Genomic DNA, 21,509 nt, shown 5'->3' on the forward strand with positions numbered 1-21,509 from the left:
GAGACAGAGAGGAAGTGGAGCCGCCGGGATTAGAACCAGCGGCCATATGGGATCAAGGCGAGGACCCTAGCCACTAGGCCACGCCGCCAAGCCCAAGCGGGCATTCTTAAGGATAGTTCTGTCAATTGTTTCACCTTGAGGCAGGATATCAGCCATCTTAATCCTATGGTCAGGAAGTTCTCAACAGATGGCACATATCAATCAGTAACACACTCCTACTACAATCCTCATTTTATAACTTAGTCTTCAATCAGCCAAGGGAGGAAATGCATCACAGGAGGAGGGACCTAAAGATCTGGGGAAAAGGGAAAGAATAGATTCCCACCGCACCAAAGGACTTAACACCCTTGATTAGCATATGGTCGATGGGGCAGCTGAGACAGCATGAACAATAAAAGGCCCTTTTGCTAAGACGTTATCAGCAACATCAATTTCCAAGCTCGCATTGACAGTAAAGACAACTCCAAAGAGGCAGACAATGCCTAAATAGGTTACAAAATTCTCAGCGGGGTGTCCTGTGTCCATGCAAAGGAAGGTGGACCTTGCCATGCAGCTGGAAATTCCTTGCAGCCTTGCCTGCAATGGAAAAGTTCTCTTCACACCATCCGCTGCACGAACTCCAGCAGGGTGGGAAGTGGAGCTGCCAGGATTAGAACCGGAGGCCATATGGGATCCCGGCGTGTTCAATGCGAGGACTTTAGTCGCTAGGTTATCGTGTCCACCCAAAATTATTCTTTAAGATGTAAAAACAGTGCTTTCCCCTTTGTCCATACTGTAAGGAGTTATTTGAATATCCCACCCTGGACCTGGCGCCATTTCCTCTTCCTCACAGCTCATGAAATTCGCACCAATTCAGCTGCCCACCAATCAGATGTTATCCGGCATTTCACCTGAGAATCCCCCAATCTCCCAGCCCCTTCCCCAACTCAGCCCACTTACCAATCATTCTCAGGCAATCACCTGTGACAGTCTCAGCCACCAATCCCCTGGGGCCTGTCCTCAATCCCTCCCAATCCCAGCCCCCCATACCTTGCAGGCCCACCTGAATGGCATAAAGGCCCCCAGGTGCGGCTTTATTTCCTCCTTCTCCTTTCGGCTCCTCCCTCCCCCCCACTTCTTCCTCCCCCCCACTTCTTCCTCCCCCTTCCTCCTCACCTCCCCACCACCCCCTCCTGTTCCTGCCCCTGCTGGAATAAATCTCCTAAGAAACCTCGTTGTGTCTGGTATTTAGGGCTCACGGTAAAGAACCAGGCTGTGGGAATTAGCTGCGCGTAATAACGTAAAATCAGAAGCTTAACTGTTTTAAATAACTAACACATATTCTTGCAGCATGTCCCATCCCTGGGTCGCTGTCAAAGGGATGGCGCCTGAGTTTTCAGCTTATCAGAATGGGAGAAGGAAGCCACAGGTCTCACACTTTTATTTTTGGGTGAGGTGGTAGACACTACTGTCCCTTGTGAATAACTTTTTTTTTCTTTTTGCCTTTGGGTTGACTCAAGTGAACTCCCTCCCTGAGACAGGGCATAAAAGACACCATTTCCACCACATCCTCGGGTTTTCCTCCCTTGGGGCCCCTTCCTGTCGTTACAACAGGAATCCTCTTCCTTTCTTAAATACATCTTGCTTTGCAAACTAAAAATTGTCCACATGAAACCAGAGAAACTATTTTGTGTGAGACAAGAAATGAGGTTGCTGCCATGTTTCACTCTGAATTCTCTGCAACAGTTTCAGATCGGCTCAGCTCTGGCTGATGTAGCCAGTTGGGGAGTGAACCAGTGGATGGAATATCTCTCTTGTTATGTAAATTTGGTTATCAAACAAAACAAATAAATCTTTTAAAAAGAGAGAGCAAGCAAAGCTGGGCTGTCCAGGCGATGGATGGGCAGGTCTGAGTCTCAAGCAGCAGTGTCTGTAGGGGTGTTGCAGGGTGCGAGCGAGATCACACCAGACATGTCTAAGGCTTATTAAGGAGTCTTTATTAACCAGGCTTGGTGATAATAGAGCACAATAGCAAATCACAAGTCCATACGTCAACCCAGCCAATCATAATCCAACCAATCATAATCCCAAAAGAAACAAATGATCATCATCCTTAAGTCCATCCATTAAGCTGAAGACCTATGTCCCAGCTTCCCCAGCAATATAAGTTATCCTAAGAGACGTGCAATGAATAACCTGGAAACACAAAGAACCTGAAAACACTTACAAAGCTGCAGACATTCACCTTTCCCTGGCTTCTCTGCCCACATTCCACTATTGCTAGGCCTCACCTCTCCTGGAACTCCTGATAGCACACAAACCAGTAACAACATTATTATATCCGTTGTCCCATTGAAGCAGTACACAGGGAACATGCTCAGGGGATTGATTACCTGTCCTGGGTCAGCCAAGAGTCAAGGTGCCAGAGTAACGAAGCACCTGGCCAGAAAGAGAGGGAGAGCCCCTGCTGCATTGGCCTTTTAAAGGGGCTTGCGAGGGGAGTGGTTATACAACAATGCAATACCGTCCCCTCTCAGTTGATAGGTGAGTCACAGGTGGGCAGGAGCGAATACCTAAGTGTTGTGGGCTAAGGAGTTGATTAGTGCTCCTTGGGATGGCAGGAACAGGAACTGGGCTTGTAGCTAAAAACACCTGGACCAATTGGACTTCCAATATCCTGGCTCATTTAGGATGTGAGAGAAGTGGTTGAGGATGGAATTAACATTCCATTGCTGTTAGGACCCACCTTCAGGACAGAGGGTAGGGGACCCAGCGAAATTTCATTTGCCCACTGTCCATGGGTGCTGGCTATCACTGGCTGCACCCCATAACAGGGGACCAACTGGCCATGAGTTTTGTTCAGCTCTTCTCCCTGGACATGACCACCTGAGGGCTTCCTGGCAGGACAGTGATTATTCAGGAAACACAAACCCACAGTGCATGAAGCTGATACAGTCTGTTTCTCCAAATGAGTAAAATGCACTGGGTTGCCGGTTCCTCTAGCCTGCCCTGCTTTCAAAAACCTCTCTCTCCTATTTTTCTTTTCTTGCTCACTATAGGGACCCTCCTTGCGGTGACATAGAGAGAGGACTACTCTGAATTCCCGTTTTCAAAAACCTCTTCTCTCTCTCTTTAAACCCTGCTTCGGGCTGCGCAGGGCTGCTTCATGGCATTTTTTATTTCCTGTGTCACTATCTTTCGATTTCAACCATGACTGGCCAATGTTTGAGCCACCATCATTTTCACTATCCTTCCTTCCTTTTTTCTTTCTCAAAAACGTTTATTTACTTCAAATGAGCACAGCAGAGAAAAAGACAGACTGAGAGATCTTCCACCCACAGGTTCACTTCTTAGATGATTGCCAGCGCTGGGCTAGGCTGAAGCCAGGAGCCAGGAACTCCTTCCTGGTCTCTGATGCCGCAAGAGTCCCAGGGGTCCAAGCCCTTGAGCCATCCGCTGCTGCTTTCCCAGGCCACAAGCAGGGAGCTGCATGGGAAGGACTTGAACCAGCTCTGTGGTAATGTGGGATGCTAGAGTTTCAAGTGGTGGTTTAACTGGCTGGGCCACAGTGTCAGCCCCATCAGTAGTTTCTCTAAGAACAACACAAAGTTCCTAATAGAGGTCTGAGGGTTACGGAAGTTTAAACAGTGGGATAATGACAAGTGGGAAATAATGCATTTCATATACCATCACTCCTCCATTTTTATGGTCGGATTCATTACAAATGGCCCTGTTGCTGAGTGTGTTCACAAGGGACGACAATGGCACCATTTGCCCTCTGGCAAAGAGTCCATTGTGCTGGTAGCCATGAGCTCTTCATTCCTGAACAGCTTGCATGTGTTGAGTGTGGGGTTGGGGCAGATGATTCAACTCTCCCACCACCTCACTCCAGCTCTCCCAAGCACCCCCTGATGTCACCTGGCCTGTTCCTAGCCCTGTGTTGCCTTCAGGTGCTAAAGCAACCTTTCCACACATGTGAGCCAAGGCCAGTGACACCTCATGCCCACGCATCGGCCTCTTCTCGTGATGTCAAATTATCCTTTCCAGGATTTCCACTATCTAAGCCACTAACATCTTAGTTTTTTTTGACAAGGGCACTGGATGGAAAACCTCCTGGCCGTAGCTGGCTTTGATTTTTTTCTCCCATACTCCGAAGGCCCCAGACCATTGTCTGGCCGATAAACCAAGGGGCAAACGTTGTATTAGAGTTTGGGTTTTCGTGTTTCATTTTGTTTGTTGTTATTTCCTTCTAAGTGGCTCTAGTTAAACAGTCCTAGAGGACTGTCCCGGTACAGAACAGGCGCTTCAACATTGATTTGATTCTGTGAACTATTAGGGGGCGTGAGAGGCTCCAACCCCAGCCCCCCCCTCACTTCCGGAGTTGAGGGGTTAGGGGGGCTCGGCTGGAGCTAGTGGGGCTGCCGGGTCTTTATCATCCTTCTGCGTTCTCTGGGAAACAAATGGTGGACCAGACCTCCCAGGCTCGCGGCTTCCCAGGGATTTGGCTGCACTCCAGGGCGCCGGCTCCTGCCTGCAGGCGGCAGACCCCACCCTCCGTCCGCGTCCCTGCTTTGCCAGGGCCACCACCGCCACCACCACGTGCAGGCCCCCGAAGGCAAAAGAAGCCCAGCGATCCTCACCCGGGACTTTTTTTTTTTTTTTTTTTTTTTTTTTGCTGCTGCTGCTTTCAGGCTTTTTTCTGCCTCGTTGAAAATGAAACAAACACCACCATCCCATCTTCCCAACCACCCAGACACACACGCACTCGCACTCACGCGCCTGGCCTCCCAGCGGTCGGTGTCCGGGGCGGGGACGGGCTCCACCACCAACAGCCGCAGGCCGGGCAGAGAGCGCGGGGAGCGCGCCCGCCCCCTGCCCGGGGCTCGCCGGCCGCCCCGCGTCCTGCCAGCGGCCTCGGGGAGGAGACGCCCGGGAGGGAGCGCGGGCGGGCACACCCCGCCCCGGCACGCCCGATCAGCGCTCGGGAGGAGGCAGTGCGACGACTGTTTAGGCAGCGGAGGGCGCCGCCGGGGCCGGAGCCTAGGCGCGGGTCAGCCCTGAGCGCAGCGCGCCGCGCCCCCGCCGGCTCTGGCGCCCGGGTTCTGCGGATCAGGTGGGTCCCGCGGGGCGGCGGCCCAGTCTCCCAGGAGCGCCAGCCGGGAGTGGACAACTGGGCTGGGGTAGGGGGAGACTCGGCGTGGGGCGCAGGGATGGCGTGGAGCAGAGGGCGAACCATGGCTCTGGCCCTGCTCCTGACTCTGCAACTCCTGTCCCTGCTTTTGTTCTGGTCGCTTCTGCTGCGTCTAGACCCAGCTGCTCCTGTCTGAGGCTCCCAGACTGGGGCGTGAGGGACCATGCATGGACCGAGGTGTCTCCACGCAGTCGGCGGGGTGCGCGCGGGGACAGGGGATCCCAGGGCAGACCGAATAAACCTGGTAGAGTTAAGGGGTGTGACCCCCAGCCCGGCTTCGGGGCAGGTCGGAGGAATGGCTCCTGCCAGGACAAGGCGGGATGGGGGTGCCTCTGGGGTGAAGGAGCTGGGGGAGGGGGACAGACTGGGGCGAGAGGCACGCGAAGCCGGGAGGGCAGAGCGGAGAAATGTCCGCGAGCCGCGCTTGGATCCCGGGGTGGGGGGGAAAAGTTGCAGACCCGGCCGCGGCAAGTGCCTGCTGCAGCCCCTTCCGCTCTGAGGCACCTCGCTCGCCCTCAGCAGGGGCGCCACCAGCGTGTGAAAAATGGCACACACTCTTGAAGCGCGTCCAAAAACACGGGCCAGAAGGGGTGGGGGAAGAAGCTGCCGGCGCGACAAGTGACTACAAGTCCCCCACCTTCCCGCCGCGCGAGGCGGCAGACTCCAAAAGATGTCAGTGCCGCTCGATCCCCGCCGGCCGGGAAGGACTGGAGCTCCGGCCGCGCGGCTATGGCGATTTTTTTGGGCTTGACGTTTTTGTCAGTCCTTCTGGACTTTGGAGCAGGCCTTGCTCGCTGGATTCGGGGTATCCTGGGGAGGTGGGAGATTCCGGGCGGGGATCCGGGCGCGCGCAGGCTGAGGGGCGACTCTTTCCTCTGGTTTCCTGGGAATTGCGGATCCTACTAGGACCTCGCTCCTGGGTTCCGTGTAAGGAGAAGGAAGGTGCTTTGGAGTTGGTGAGTGGGGAGGCTCCCTGAGGCCGGGAGGGAGACGCCGTGCTTCTTCTGTTGCTTCCTGGGCTACCCTGAGCACAACCCCCACCTTGCTCGGGGTTATCCCTGGGGGCACCTTGCATCTCCCACCAGATGGGAGGTGGCAGTCTTCTATTACAGGGAACAGGTGCTGACTGAGACAGCCTCTCGGGTTGTGGTCCTGACCTGGCAAATTTCCTATGCCCTGGGAGTAGCATCCTGCCTCCAGGGCCACCCTGGGGAAGGGGAGGCTGGAGGACCGGGCTCCCGCCCCTCCCTGCCTGGTTTCCCACTGAACCAGTTGTTTTGTTTTATCCCTTTTGTGTTAGTTATCCTTCTGTCTCAGTTGTCCTTGTGATCCAGAACGCTCTGGTGGCTTGCGGTGGAGGTGGATCTAAGGAGGTCTGGAAGTCTGGAAGCCATGTGCTTTGGGGGGCTGGACCTTTGCTTTGGCCTGTCTCCCCAGTGCCTGGGCCTCTCACTCCGGGGCCCACTGGGGTGTGGGGAGAGGTAGCACCCTCTTACCCATTTGGGAGACGCCTGTTTCCTCCTCTGGACATTCCCAGGCCTTTTGTGGGTCTTGGTGCATGTATGAATTGGTTTGGGGATTCTCCAGCCTAACCAGGTGGGCAATAAATGGGCAGTTAAAAGTTCAATGAGGCACTGCAACTTACTCATGGAACTGAATTATTACATTATGATATAGCTGGGATGAATTGCAACTGGCATGTGACTGCAGTTCTGCTGGGTGCTAAGCCCTGTGGTGTTCATGTCTGGGTGGAAAGTGGCTCATGAACGGCAGGCGCTGACGGGTGGTGGTGGCAGGGGAATGGCTTAAAGGAAAGTTCAGATGTCAGTGAGTGGGGGCCCGGGTGCTCACACAGGTGTGCCCATGCTGCAACCTTTGTTTTATTTGAAACAAATGAGTTTCCTGCTCTGCTTGATATCACCCTAGGGAGTTGCCAGTTATCTTTTAGCCAGCGGTTTTGTTTTGTTTTTAATCTCCACTGATAATTGATTTTGTCCATTAGATTTCAGATCTATGGAATCTTGTATCCTCTTTCATCTTTTGTGCTTAGATTAATTCACTCACGTAATGATATTCTTGAGAGTGGTTTTGTTACATGTATGAGTGATTTGTTGTTGCCAAGTTGTGTCCTAGTGAATATTCAGGATACACCAGAGTTTGTTACTCTTTTGATACACATTGAAGTTATTTTTAGTTTGGGGCTATTATGTGAACATTTGCTTTCACCTGGGAGTAAAATTGTTGGGTTCTAGGGTGGACCACTGTGTGTTCCCATGCCTTGGGGTGTGGGGCAGCTATTCCATATCCTTGATGAGGTTTGGTGTTGATGTTCTTTTTTTTTTATGTTTTTATTCTTACACTGATGTTATTTTTAGCCATTTTAGTGACTGGGTGGTGCTATCTTGTGATTTTTATCTCTCTCTTTTTTTTTATTATTATTGAGTTTTGAAAAAGTCCATAAGGTACAGGGGCAGAATGTGACTCAATGGTGGTGTGGAGTCCCCTGCGGGACTTGGGAAAGAAAGAGCTAAATAAATAGTGGCCCTTGGAACAGGAGTATCTGGGTTCAGGAGAGTTCTGAATGCATCAACTGTGATTTCAAGACCTGTTAGTTGCAACCTGTAAGCTGAGTGGGTTCATGCATGGTCCCAGCTGTCAACACTACTAGGAATCACCTTGTCTGCAATTTTGAGCTTGCCATGCACATGTTTAACACCTGCAAAGGCACCGCAAACTCAACCAGCCCCACACGGAACTGCTGATGGCTTTTCCCGCTGCATTGCTGGCTGTAGGAATGCAAAAACACTTGGGAGTGGGGAGAGAGGATGCATTCAGTTCAATGCTGAATGGGACGGAGTAGTGAGTCCAGGAAGAGGGTGGGGAATGGCATTGGACAACATGCTGAAAGCAGATCAGGTAGAGTGCAGGACAAACCATCCAGGCTGTGCTGGTGAGAGGGGAAGCCATGGAGACAGTGGGGATTGTCACCTTGAAGAACAAGTTTGAGGGCATAGGGAGCCATGGGGAGACCAGTGAAGGGTGTCGGAGTCTGGGGGAGGGGAGGTAAGAGATGGTGGAAGTGAAGCAAGGTGCCAATGAGGAGCAGAGGCCAGAGTAGGGGATGGCAGTGAGGAGGGCAGATGTCTACAGCTCTGAGAAACGTATTCTGTTGCTTCCCCATCACTCCCAACTCCTTATCCTTCCAGGCTGGACCCCCCCCACCCCCAATCTGCACAGCTCCTCTCACCTGGGTAGTGCTGTCAATACCAAGCCACCCTCAAACCGCAGGTGTGGGCCCCCAGAGGTTAAAGAATCACTACAGGTTCCCAAACTCTCCTGCTGCCAGCTGTGATTGGTGCATCCCCTCTGAGTCATCCTGCTCCCTCTCCCCAAATCCTCCTTGGTGAGTTTCTCCTGGCATCCCGCCCCTGCCGCCAGCCCCCTGGACATCCTGCAGTCTTCTCCCTAGTTATATTTGGCCATATGTGGTGAGCCACAACAGCAACAGAGTCGCTGGTTACATGACCACAGTGCAGTTGCCTTGATGCACTGTGCTGGGCAGTGTGGTTGCTGAAGGCTGGCTGCCTGAGCTGGCACCTTTAGTGGCTGCCAGACCAGGAGCCAGGCACCTCACTTCTCTTTCCTGGACCAAAAAGAGGCTGGTGGCAGCTTCCTCCTCACTCTTTTTTTTTTTTTTTTTTTAAAGATTTATTCATTTTATTACAGCCAGATATACACAGAGGAGAAACAGAGAGGAAGATCTTCCGTCCGATGATTCACTCCCCAAGTGAGCCGCAACGGGCCGATGCGCGCCGATCCGAAGCCGGGAACCTGGAACCTCTTCCGGGTCTCCCACGCGGGTGCAGTGTCCCAAGGCATTGGGCCGTCCTCGACTGCCTTCCCAGGCCACAAGCAGGGAGCTGGATGGGAAGTGGAGCTGCCGGGATTAGAACCGGCGCCCATATGGGATCCCGGGGCTTTCAAGGCGAGGACCCCAGCCGCTAGGCCACGCCGCCGGGCCCCCTCCTCACTCTTGATAGCTGGACTGGTTTGGGGAGCTAGAGCATGGTGGGAATTTGGTCAAGAGCCTGAAGGCAAAGAGGTCTTCCTGTACTGGATTTAACCTAACTTACTTGAAAGTCCCTGCAGATCCAAAACCAGGAAGTAGAAGTGCACTCTGGAAATGTGCAGCTGATCTGCAGCGGTGGACATCAAGGCCTGCTGCTCACGCTATTGCTTCCTGCGGGAAACCCCACATGAGCATTCACTGACTTGGTGCTGGCCGCATGTGTCCTGTAGTCCCTGTTCAAAAACAGGTGTGCTGGGCAGGTGTGAGCGGCAGGGAACTGCATGGAGCCACTCCATGGGCCAGGGTTCCACTAACATGGAGAGTGGCCTGAGGCAGAGAAGAAGCCAGAGCGAGCGGGGGATGGGAAGCAGAAAGAGAGAGGGTTGACTGGCGAGACAGGCAGCCCGGTAGAGATCAGCTGACTGTAGGTTGACGTGAAAATCATTCTAGAAGCCTTATGGGTTTGAGCTGTCTGCTGATCAGCATTCTGAGAAGGGAGTTCAGGCGTTTGTCTCATTTGAGTCTCATGAGGCAGGGTCATTTTTGCCCATTTTACAGGTTATTGCTGGCTTTTAGCTCTTGTCCACAGCTTTTTGAGAAGTCAGTGCCGGAACTGACAGATGAAAGTCGAGTCTGGAATTCCCTGCGTCGTGTGACTGGGAGCTGTGGTGGGTGCAGACCCAGGATTACAGATCAGTGGGTGGAGGCAACTGTCAGCTCTGCTCATCACAGAATTGGCCTGGGAGTGAGAAGCAGCAGCTGGAAGAGGTTGCAGGACAGAGTAGTCAGGTCTACTGTTAAGTTAGTTCTTCTGGATCATTCTTCGTTGCTTCCCCCTCTGGATATGCTCATCTATAGAAACCTTGTCTTAATTGTCCAGGAGATGTGGCTTTTCTTAGGGGTGGGGCGCTGCCTAGGGCTCTGGACTGAAAGTCAGTGGTCACATCCCACCTGGGGCCGCAGCTGCCAGCTGTGGAAGCTGTGAGAGTCCTCTGTTTCCCCATGACCCAAATGATGAGTCTGACAAACTTAGGTGCGAGCAATACCTGCTATTAAGCAAGAAGCAGGGAAAGGGGCCAAACCCTCAGGTCATGGTTACTCCAAGCAGGCACTTACATGAGGGGGGATGCTCTTGTCCTCATACAGAGCCCAGAGTTTTGGACCCCCCTCTCCTTGCCCACTTGGGCACCAGGAACCAAGGCTCTAGGAGAAGCACCTGTTCCAGAGATGACTGCTGTGAATTGGATATTCGTTCAATGTTAAGCGACTTGCCACGAACCCATTCATTCATTTTAATTCAGCCAGGGTTTAGCAAGCATCTGTTGAGTGCTAGGCAAGCTGCCTGAGATGGAAAAATGAATAAGGAAGAGAACACCGCCCCGCCCCCTGGGGAGGAGGTAGGCTGGAATTCAGCTTCTTAAACACCTAATTGCACAGTGATAGTCACAAAAGAGAAGTATAGGGCCATGTGCAAGGAGTGCTTGATCCTGTCTGAGGAGCTGGCCAGGGAAGGGTTCACTCGGAACCTACAGGAGTTAGAGAATGAGTAGTATTTTGGTGGTCAGTGCTGTGTCACAGCACGTAAAGCTGTTGCCTGAAATGCCGGCATCATATATGGATGCCATTTCGAGCCCTTGCTGTTCCACTTCCCATCCTGCTCCCTGCTAATGTGCCTGGGAAAGTACTGGAAGATGGCCCAGCTACTTGGGCCTCTATACCTTCAGTCTGGCCCTGCCTCCTCCTTTGCAGCCATTTGTGGAGGAAGCCAGTGGGTGGAAAACTTCTCTCTCACTCTCTTTGTTTTTCAAGTAAAATGGAGTAAATCTTAAAAATTAAAAGAGCATTTCAGGCAGAGGAAGGTGTGATGAGAGGTTCAATTCCAGAATCCAGTGGGCTCTAGGGGTGAGATGTCTCAGAAACACCCAGGAAGGGTTGAGGGGCTAGCTGCCATGTGGTGACCTTGGGGTTGACAGTGGCTGCGTGCAGAGGAGCAGCTACCTCCAGAAGGAACTTGACTGGTGTCTGAGGGGAGAACCAAGACACTTTCAAAATCAGGGGCATGGTTTCTTCTTTTTTTTTTTTTTTAAAGATTTATTTATTTTACTGGAAAGTCAGATATACAGAGAGGAGGAGAGACAGAGAGGAAGATCTTGTGTCCGATGATTCACTCCCCAAGTGAGCCGCAACAGCCAGTGCGAGCTGATCCGAAGCCGGGAACCAGGAACCTCTTCCAGGTCTCCCACGCGGGTGCAGGGTCCCAATGCATTGGGCAGTCCTCGACTGCTGTCCCAGGCCACAAGCAGGGAGCTGGATGGGAAGTGGAGCTGCCGGGATTAGAACTGGCGCCCATATGGGATCCCGGGGCTTTCAAGGCGAGGACTTTAGCCGCTGGGCCACGCCGCCGGTCCCGGCATGGTTTCTTCTAAGAGACACTTGGCTCCCCAAGAGCAAAGTCAGGGTCTGGGTTTTCCCACAGTTGATCAAACCTGTGGCTCTCTATGCATGGCTGTTTGGGGCAGCAAATATTTTTGCATGTTTTAACAGAGGAAGGAGGATTTACAGATATTACACAGTAAGAGAGAGAGAGAGAGAGATCTTCTGTCCCTTGATTCACCCCCCCCCCCCCGAGTGGCCACAACATCCATGCCTGGGCCAGACTGAAGCCAGGAGCCAGGAACTTCTTTCTTTCAGGTCTTCCATGTGAGTTGTAGAGTCACAAGCACTAGATGGATGAACAGACAGCTGGCTCAAAAGTGGAGCAGCCAGAACTCAAAACTCATGCCCAGATAATAGATGCTGGCATTAGAGGAGGAAGCTTAGCCAGCTATGCCATGGCATGGCCCCTGGTGTGGATTTTAGAGAGTGGTGTCTAATGCCTGGCGTGTGAGGCTGTTAAATGGCTGTTAAGTGGCTATTCCAAACAGTGATGTCTTTGGATAAGGGAAGAAAATCCAACGTCTGGTAAACCAGGAGAAAATCAGTGTACACCAAGAGCTTCTCTGCAGGGTTCCTTTAAAATGTTAACTCTGTTGGATGCTCTAAATAGGCCCTCCTGTACCCAAACCAACCCGGAAATGCGAGTCCTGTCTTGCAGGCCTGTGTTGTCCTGGTAAAGACTAATTTGTTTGCTGGTGTAGACAGATGGACTTGGAGATCCCAGACTTGCTTCTGAAGGCTTAAAAAAAAAAAAGGAAGAAGAAAGTTCTCACTCAAGTGACTGGAGCACCTCAGCCCATCACATCCCGGGGAAGGTTGCACTACCCCACTGCCTTATTTCCCCTCCCACCAGAATATCACTTTCCGCAGACAGATGGTCTGGGCTTTGCTGTGCCTGTCTGTATTTCGTGACTAGCTCTTACAGAACAGAAATCTGTGAGATGTGATATTTGTCAGTTTCCGTGGTGTAATTATTTCCCCCACCGCCAACTTCAATGTGTCGTGGGAGGAACTGGGGAGGGAAGGACGCACCGCCATGAGCATTTGTCCACCTGCCTGCATCCCATAGATGACCTCCACTGTGGAAAGCGCAGCACGGTCATTAGGAGGGGGGTGTGTTTTCAGTATGATCTTTGTTCTGAACATGATCCACTCCATTCTAAGTTTATGCCCTTTAACTTTTATATAATGGCTGTGGTTAGCAACTGGCTTGCCTAGGTCCGGAAATTGGTCACAACAGGATTACGCACGCCCACGTGCCCAGCATGCTGCTGGCTCAGGGGACCCAGAAAAGACACAAGCACAAAGAGAGAGACCTTTCCTAGATGTTGTCTTCCATCACGGCTTGCCCCCAATCCCTTTACCGTCTTTAATTTGCTCTATAACCTTTTGGCCAACCTGAAGCTGTGTCCAGTATTCATTTGTTCACTACCTGCAGTGTGACCCCTTTGTGAATGGCATTGGCTTGTTTGGTTCACCAATGAATACCGGGTGCTCTAGAATCGGCACTGGCTTGTGCATGACAGATCTGCAGTGGGTGTGGGTTGATTGACTGGAGAGAGGGTTTTCCTCCTGATACAGCCACTGGGGGCATCTTTCTTCTGTGGAAAAAGACACTTTGAGTAGAGGTTTCTTCCAGCTGTGAGAAGCAGCTGTCTGTCCCACATGGTTTCTCATCCAGCCTCTTCAGTAGTCGGGGCCAGCACACTGGCTCTGAGGACTATTTAGTCCTTCTCCTCTCCTTGGGCCACTTACTTAACACTGAGTTTAAGACAGCTTCCCTTTGGTACCACCCGTCAGGGGTTCCAGCCCACAGAGAACCAGCCTCCAAAGGATGTGTGAAGACCGCATTTCCCATGCTGGCAGGTACCTGAGGCCCTGCTCTCCTTGCTGCTGGAGGAAGTGTCCTAGGACCGGAGGAAATTCAGCCTGGGCCCATTGTTTACAACCTCATCTTAGCCACAGAGCAGGTGCTGGAGCTAATGGTTGTTAGTCTTTTTGTGCAACTAAGCTCTTTTTCAGATAAGTTTGTTGCAAAAAGCCATAATAACAGATGCAGTGAGGCACTTAGTAGGTCTTTTATTCCAGCAGGATAGGGATGGGAGTGCAGAGAGAGAGAGGGAGACTTCTGCCAGGTGGGGTTGCAACGGGAAGGGGAGGTGAGAGGGAGACGAAGGAGGATGGTAGAAGGTCCAGGCAGAGGAAGGGGCAACACTTCAAGGGAACAGAGCCGCTGGCTGGAGCACGCCTTTTTTGGGGTGGGGGTGGGTGTTACAGGGGTCTGAGGGATTAGTGGATAGGATTGTAGGAGCTTCAGAGGATTGGTCGGTGGGTGGGGATTAGGGAGAGGGGTCCTGTGGGGTTGGTGGAGAGGGCTGTCCGATTCGGTGCCCTGACATTACGCTGATTGGTGGGAACAGGGTTAGGAAGGATTGGCAGACACAATTTTAACCTAAAGGGTGCTCAAATCTTAAGGAAGCCGACCTAGGGGGAGGCAGATATTTAAAATAGTAATAAGTCCCAAATGGCGGGGGCCTTCAGGGTTGATGTTGGAATCACCCCTCACAGTGGGGCAACCTTAGGAGACAGGATGGGACCCCGCCTTTCTTTCTCTCTCTCTCCATCAGGCTTTACACCTTAGAAGAGATCTTTATTTTTTGACCTCTGGGGACCAGCACTTGGATAAAACAGTCAAAATCAGTGATTCAATTTTTACACCTCTGCATGGATGACCAAACAAGCCTCCATATGGTGGCTACACTTGAGGAGCCGTGGCCTGGGGAAGATATTGTCCACTGCCTTCCCCTTTCTCACAGATGCTGGGAGGGCAGACCCAGATGCATTTCCACTTAAGTCATTTAGGGGGTGTGGTGTTGTAGCCTAGTGGCTAAAGTCCTCACCTGCACTTGTCAGAATTCCACATGAAATTCATATGGGTGCCAGTTTGTATTTAGGCTGCTCCACTTCCCATCCACCTCCCTGCTTGTGGCCTGGGAAAGCAGTCGAGGACGGCCCAAAGCCTTGGGATCCTGCACCCGCGTGGGAGACCCAGAAGAAGCTCCTGGCTCCTGGCTTTGGATTGGCTCAGCTCTGGCCATTGCAGCCACTTGGGGAGTGAATCGACGGATGAACGATCTTTCTCTCTGTATCTCCTTCTCTGTGTATCTGCCTTTCCAAGAAAAATACAGAAATCTTAAAAAAAAAAATGTCATTTAGGGGTCCTGCACAGTGTTGCAGTTGGCTAGTTCTGTTCCTGTGGCACTAGCATCACATATGGGTGTCAGTTTGTGTTCTGATTGCCCCACCTCCCATCCAGCTCCCTGTTTGTGGCCTGAGAAAGCAGTGGAGGATGGCCCAAGTGCCTGTACTTGAGGAACCGCACACGGGAGACCTCAGGATTGAATGATTGGAGACCTGGGGAGGGTTCCAGATGCTCCCTTTGAGGAGCAGAGGGAGACAGCCCCATCCCACCTCCTGTTGCCCAGAGGCGAGGGCATCTGTGCGTTCTCCACTCTTCTCTGGCGCTTTTGCAGTTGAGCGCAGGAGCGCGAGCACAGGTGGACCCAGGATCTTCTGCTCCTCTCAGGGATAGAATGGGATTGAGCCAAGGACTGTCCCTCATCTTGGGACAACTGGAGGCCTCCTCGGGGTGCCCGGCACCCCTGAACAATTGAGCATCCTACCTCTAAATCCACCTGCTCATGGAGTTGCCGGTTTTTTCCTCCTCCAGTTTCCTTTGCCTGCAGTGCTTGGCTCAAAAGGCTCTTCACCTTGGCTTTCCCTGAGGGCTGAGGCATGGGCAGGGCCGTGGGATTCGCCAGCCTCTGTTTTTCTCCTTTGGTAGATGGGCAAGGGAGACCGAACTGATCTAAAACCAGGGAAAATAAACACATAAGGCAGTGAGAGCTTGCGTTTCCGGGGCATTTTTTTTTTAACCATCTAAACTCTGTGCTAGGAGCTCCCCTCCCCCACCTCCGGATCTAGCAGAACCCCCAGGGAGTGGGGATTGTCACTCTTCCAGTTTTACCACTGAGGGCCTGGACAGAAGCTTCTCTGAAGCCCCAGGGCGGAAGCCCAGACCCGGAGCAAGCCGTGCGGGTGCGGGAGGCTGCCTCTGCCTCCAGCACAGGCCCTCAGCAGAGGGGGAAGCTGCAGACAGGTGGGTGGAGGGCTTCCGGGAGGTTGCACAGGGCTTACGGGGGTGGATGGGGGGGCCCTGGGAATCCCCGCCCTCTGCCCCCTCGCAGCGACTCCACTCCCGCAGTCTGCTCGGGGGAGGGGGAACGGCCCTGGGCCTTCTTATCTCACTGCCCAATCCGAGCTGCCCGACCTCCTGGGAATAGGTGGGGTGGGGGCGGGGTGATAGCAGAGGCCCAGCTGGGTCATCCCCTAAGTGTCCTTCTCCCACGCTGTTGGACAAGGGTACCTGGGCTTGGGACCTGGTATCCGGGACAGTCAGGCTGGCTGAATGAGAGCTCACCCTTTAGCTGGCCCAGGTCGCAGAGAAGCCAGCTGCCCATCCGCTGCTGTTTGTGCCTGGCCCCGAGTGGAGTTTAGGTGACAGGTGAAGAGGGCTGGGAAGCCCTTCTTCCTGGAATTAGAGTTGTTGGAGGTGGGAGAAGCCTAGGAGATTGTACCCAAGCCTTTGATTTGTGAATGAGGGGCCTGAGGCCGCTGAGAACCTCAGGGCCTGCCCTAGTTCACGTAGTGCCCTGGAATCACAGGTGGCTTTTGTCTTATTAAGCATTCTTAAGGGGCAAGTGCTTGGTGTACCAGTTAAAGACATCACTTAGAATGACCAGGTCCCACATTAGAGTGCCTAGGTTGGAGTTCCCGCCCCTGCATCCAGCTGTCGGCTGTTGTGCACCCTGGGAGGCAGGGAAGGAGCCCTTTCTCCCACGTGGGAGGTCTGGATGGAGTGCCCTCCTCTGGCTTTGACCTGGCCTGAGTATTGAGAGCATCTGGGAAGTCAATCAGCAGACAAGATGTTTCTCTATTTCAGACAACATCAGTAGTGTTCACTTGACACAATGTTTGAAGAACTTTTTTAGAAAGGTCTATTATTTTTTGTTTTATTTATTTATTTTTTTTAAGAATTATTTATTTGAAAGGTAGACTTGCCAGGGAGAGGGAGGGACAGAGATCTTTCACCTGCTGGTTCACTCCCAAAATGGCCAGTCTGAAGCCAGGAGCCCAGAACTCTGTCAGGGACTCCCACATGGGTGGCAGAGGCCCAAAGCATGAGCCATCTTCTGCTACCTTCCCAAGCTCATTAACAGATGGGAAGTAGAACAACCAAGATTCAAACCCTTGCTCATATGCAATGCCTGTGTTGTAGGTGGCAGCTGCCCCACTGGGGCACAACGCCAGCCCCACATTTGTGCATGTTTTGATATGTGTATACAGTGTATACCGATCAAACCAAGGTGGTTAGCATTTCGATTTCCTTAAGCTTCTTGTCATTTCTTTGTGTCGAGAACCATGACGCTCCTCTCCCAGTTCCTCAGGAGGCACACAACCTGACTGCTGAGCGCCCTGCCCTGGACATGCTCTTCCTACCTGAGTTTTTGTTTAAGATTTGTGTATTTTTTAAAAAAGATTTATTTTTTTTTATTGGAAAGGCAGATAGAAGAGAAGAAACAGAGGAAGGTCTTCCGTCCAATGATTCACTCCCCAAGTGAGCCGCAACGGCTGGAGCTGAGCCAATCCGGAGCCAGGATCCAGGAATTCTTCTGGGTCTCCCACGCGGGTGCAGGGTCCCAATACATTGGGCTGTCCTCAACTGCTTTCCCAGGACACAAGCAGGGAGGTGGCTGGGAAGCCGGGCTGCCGGAATTAGAACCTGCGATCACATGGGATCTTGGCGCATGCAAGGCAAGGACTTTAACCACTACTCTATCACGCCAGGCCCGAGGTTTGTGTATTTTTATCTGAAAAGCAATTTAGAGAGTCATCTTCTATCCACTGGTTCACTTCCCAAATGGCCACAATGGCCAGAGCTGAGCTGATCCAAAGTCAGGTCTCACATATGGGTATAGGTGCCTAAGGAACTGAACCATCCTCTGCTGCTTTCCCAGGCTGCAAACAGAGAGCTGGATGGGAGGTGGAACAGCCAGTATATGAACCAGCACCCATTTGGGATGCCAGAGCCACAGATGGAGGATTAGCCTGTTGAGCCACAGAGCCAGATCCACCCCCAGCTACACTTTGGCACCTGGGTTGCAGCCTCCTTCTCTCTCCCTCCCTCTGCTTTTCCTTGTTTTTGGTGAGCATCTGCTTACATGAAATCAAATTACTCTACTGTCCGCCTTCAATGAAATCAAACACATTGGAATATGAACTCAGAATGCGGGCAGAAATCTGCTAAAACCCCAACATTCCATGGATGAGACTCTGAGCAGAGGAGGATGAGGAGGTGGGGGACTTTGTTAAGATCCCAGAACTGGGCCCGGCGGCATGGCCTAGCGGCTAAAGTCCTCGCATTCAACGCGCTGGGATCCCATCCGGTTCTAATCTTGGCGGCTCCGCTTCCCATCCAGCTCCCTGCTTGTGGCCTGGGAAAGCAGTCGAGGACGGCCCAAGGCTTTGGGACCCTGCACCCGCATGGGAGACCCGGAAGAGGTTCCAGGTTCCCGGCTTCGGATCGGCGTGCATCGGCCTGTTGCGGCTCACTTGGGGAGTGAGACATCGGACGGAAGATCTTCCTCTCTGTCTCTCCTCCTCTCTGTATATCCGGTTTTCCAATAATAATAAAATCTTTAAAAAAAAAAAAAAAGATCCCAGAACTGCTGCTGGCTGACCTTGGGAAGCACAAACACCACTGAAGGGGCTCTCTGGCCAGGTGCTGACTGCTGAGGAATGCGTGGAAGTGACGATGTGGGGGTAGGGGTGTGTATTTCAATCCGGTCATCACAAATGCTCTACCCTGGGAGGGTGATCAGTGCCCTAGGGTGCTGCCTAGCAGAGTGAGCTTGACAGGATCTCCACCTGGTGACCTCAACAGCTGAACCCTCCAGGGTAAGCTGGGCCCTGGAAGACAGCTCAGAGAGCAAAGGGCACACACTGCTACCTTCCCTGCACACTCAGGGGCTGGAGAAGAACTCTGAAGCCTGCTTCCAGGAAGCTTTCTGCTTTTATGTTCATCTTTTAAAAAAAAAGTTTTGTTTTTTTTTTAATTTAAGGAAACGGGGCTGGCATTGTAGCTCATAAACTCCGGCTTGCAACACCTGGCCTCCCCAGTGAGCACCAGTTTAAGCTCTAGCGGTTGCACCATCAGTCCTGTTCCCTGCTATGGTACCTGAGAAAGCAGCAGGGGATAACCCTTCCATCTGCGGAGGGGACCTGGGTGGAGTTTCTGGTCCCTGGCTTCCGCCTGGCCCAGTCCTGGCTCTTGCAGCCATCTGGGGAGTGAGGCAGAGAATAGAAGATTCTCTGTCTTTCTCCAGCTCCTTCTTTATCTGTAACTCTGCCTTTCAAATACATACATTTTTTAAAAAAGGAAAGAGACTGATTCATAGATTAGCTGAACAAAAGAATCAGTGGCAAAGGGGAATACTGGTACTTGGTTACCTCTCATGCTGAGGGAATTTTAGAAAACCCCACAGCTGGCTGATGTTTCCTAACTGTGACCTTGAATAAGACGGCGGAAGCTTCTGAGCCTTTGTGTTTACAAGTGTACAACAGAACCCATGTCCTTTGCCTGCTGATTTCACAGGGGCCACCTTCCAGAGGTCTTCGTGCACTTGCTAATCAAGGCGAGAGCTAGATGAAATGTCCAGGGGATGGGGGTGGAAAGGGGGGGGCCGTCTTTTGGGAGTGCCTGCTCTACCCCGTAGATTTCAGTGGGACCCTGGAATCCACCACCCACTGCAACTTCCTTGCCAGTCACCCCATGAAGTCATCATTCAAAGGAATGAGTCTTGAACAAGGAACTCTCAGGACATCAGTGGGGAAGCTTGTGAGCACCTGCCCTTGCAGCAGACACTATGCTAGATAGTTGATGCTTATGACGACACCTCTTAGAACAGCAAAAGTAGTGTCCTACATCCTAGTAGGGAAAAGACACTGCAACTGTGCAGGACGTTGTCTAAGGACACTGTCGACAGAGGCCAGGGGAGGGGCGCTCCCCGGATTTTTGTTTTAAAGATTTATTTATTCTTCTTTCAAAGTCAGATTTAAAGAGAGAAAGGGAGACAGAGAGAACTATCTTCTATCTGCTAGTTCACTCCCCAAGAGGCCTCAATGGCCGGAGCTGAGCTGATCCAAAGCTTCTTCCGGTTCTCCCATGCGGATGCAGGGTCCCAAGACTTTGGACCATCCTCTATTGCTTTCCCAGGCGACAAGCAGGGAGCTGGAAAGGAAGTGTAACAGCCGATATACTGGCGCCCATATGGCCGGCACATGCAAGATGAGGACTTTAGCCACTAGGCCACCGTGCCAAGCCCCAGGATTTTTCTTTTCTTATTTTTTTAAATTAATTTGTTTTTATTGCAAAGTCAGATATACAGAGAGGAGGAGAGACAGAGAGGAAGATCTTCTGTCTGATGATTCACTCCTCAAGTGGCTGCAATGGCCGGTGCTGTGCCGATCCGAAGCCAGGAGTTAGGAACTTCCTCCAGGTCTCCCACGCGGGTGCAGGGTCCCAAGGCTTTGGGCCATCGTTGACTGCTTCCCAGGCCACAAGCAGGGAGCTGGATGGGAAGTGGAGCTGCAGAGATTAGAACCGGCGCCCATATGGGATCCTGATGCGTTCAAGGTGAGGATTTTAGCCGCTAGGCCACCACGCCGGGCCTCAGGATTTTACTTTTAACATTTATTTATTTTACTTGAAAGTCAGAGTTACAGAGAGTTGCTTTTGGGTTTCCCACATGGGTGCAGGGACTTCTGCTGCTTTCCCAGGCCATTAGCAGGCAGCTGGATAGGAAGGTCAGGCTACGAGCAGCCAGGATATGAACTGGCATGTGTGTGAGATGCCAGCCTTTCAGCTCTTGGGTTGTGCTCGTTTCTTTCTTTTTTTTTTTTTTTTTTAAAGATTTATTCATTTTATTACAGCCAGATATATACAGAGGAGAGACAGAGAGGAAGATCCTCCGTCCAATGATTCACTCCCCAAGTGAGCCGCAACGGGCCGATGCGCGCCGATCCGAAGCCGGGAACCTGGAACCTCTTCCGGGTCTCCCACGCGGGTGGGTTGTGCTCGTTTCTTAAACCCTTCCTTGGAGGCTGTGTTCTGGGCTGGCCACCCTTGTGCCTGCTGTAAGTGGAGGTCCCAGGAGCCAGAAAAGTGGCCGCATGTTACCTGGTACTGAGGACACGTGGCAGGCACTTTGGCTGACCTTCAAATCAATAGCTGTGGAGTATTTGACAAGTCCCTGGGGATGGAGGAAACAGGCTTGCAGTGACTACCAGTGGCGGCCTCTGTTGCGTGCTGGATTCCATGCTCCACAGAGCAGTTGCTGAAACGGAAGGGACAGATTCACTGACGAAGCCACTTTTCCGGCGGCATCCGAGTTCGTGTCGTGAGCTTCTCTTTTTTTTCTCTCAAGTTTCTGGCTGAGCTTTTCTGAGCCAGACAGCCTGAGGGGAGGCCATGCAAAGGATTTATTTTGGTTCTGCTTCTACTTAAAATATATTCAAATATAAATACCAATAGTTGGGAACAAATAGTCTTAGCAGGAAGGATCCCTCTGTCTGTCCATATTTCAACCGAGCAGCTTGGTATATTGCTTCAGTTGACATACTTGAACTGTGTTCCTTTTTGGTTGATGAAGTTCAGAAAGTGTTGCTTTGATTTACGTAAAAGCAACAGTGTGTCTGTGGCAAGTGTAAGGGAAC

At 52.0% G+C, this 21,509-nt stretch overlaps 1 protein-coding gene across 2 annotated transcripts in view; it reads left to right on the plus strand.

Moving 5' to 3' along the window:
* The first annotated feature begins 4,757 nt into the window (after positions 1–4,757).
* The window catches only part of GGTA1 (glycoprotein alpha-galactosyltransferase 1 (inactive)), a 67,313-nt gene continuing 50,561 nt past the window's right edge, over positions 4,758–21,509 (plus strand). Inside the window, exon 1 of one of the 2 annotated variants that reach the window (XM_058672896.1) lies at positions 4,758–5,092. The gene's annotated coding sequence lies outside the window, so the exon portion shown is untranslated. The remainder of the gene's footprint in view (positions 5,093–21,509) is intronic. The other variant, XM_058672895.1, reaches the window with a different exon arrangement.

The sequence above is a fragment of the Ochotona princeps genome, chromosome 14, assembly GCF_030435755.1.
Source record: "Ochotona princeps isolate mOchPri1 chromosome 14, mOchPri1.hap1, whole genome shotgun sequence".
NCBI lineage: Eukaryota > Metazoa > Chordata > Mammalia > Lagomorpha > Ochotonidae > Ochotona > Ochotona princeps.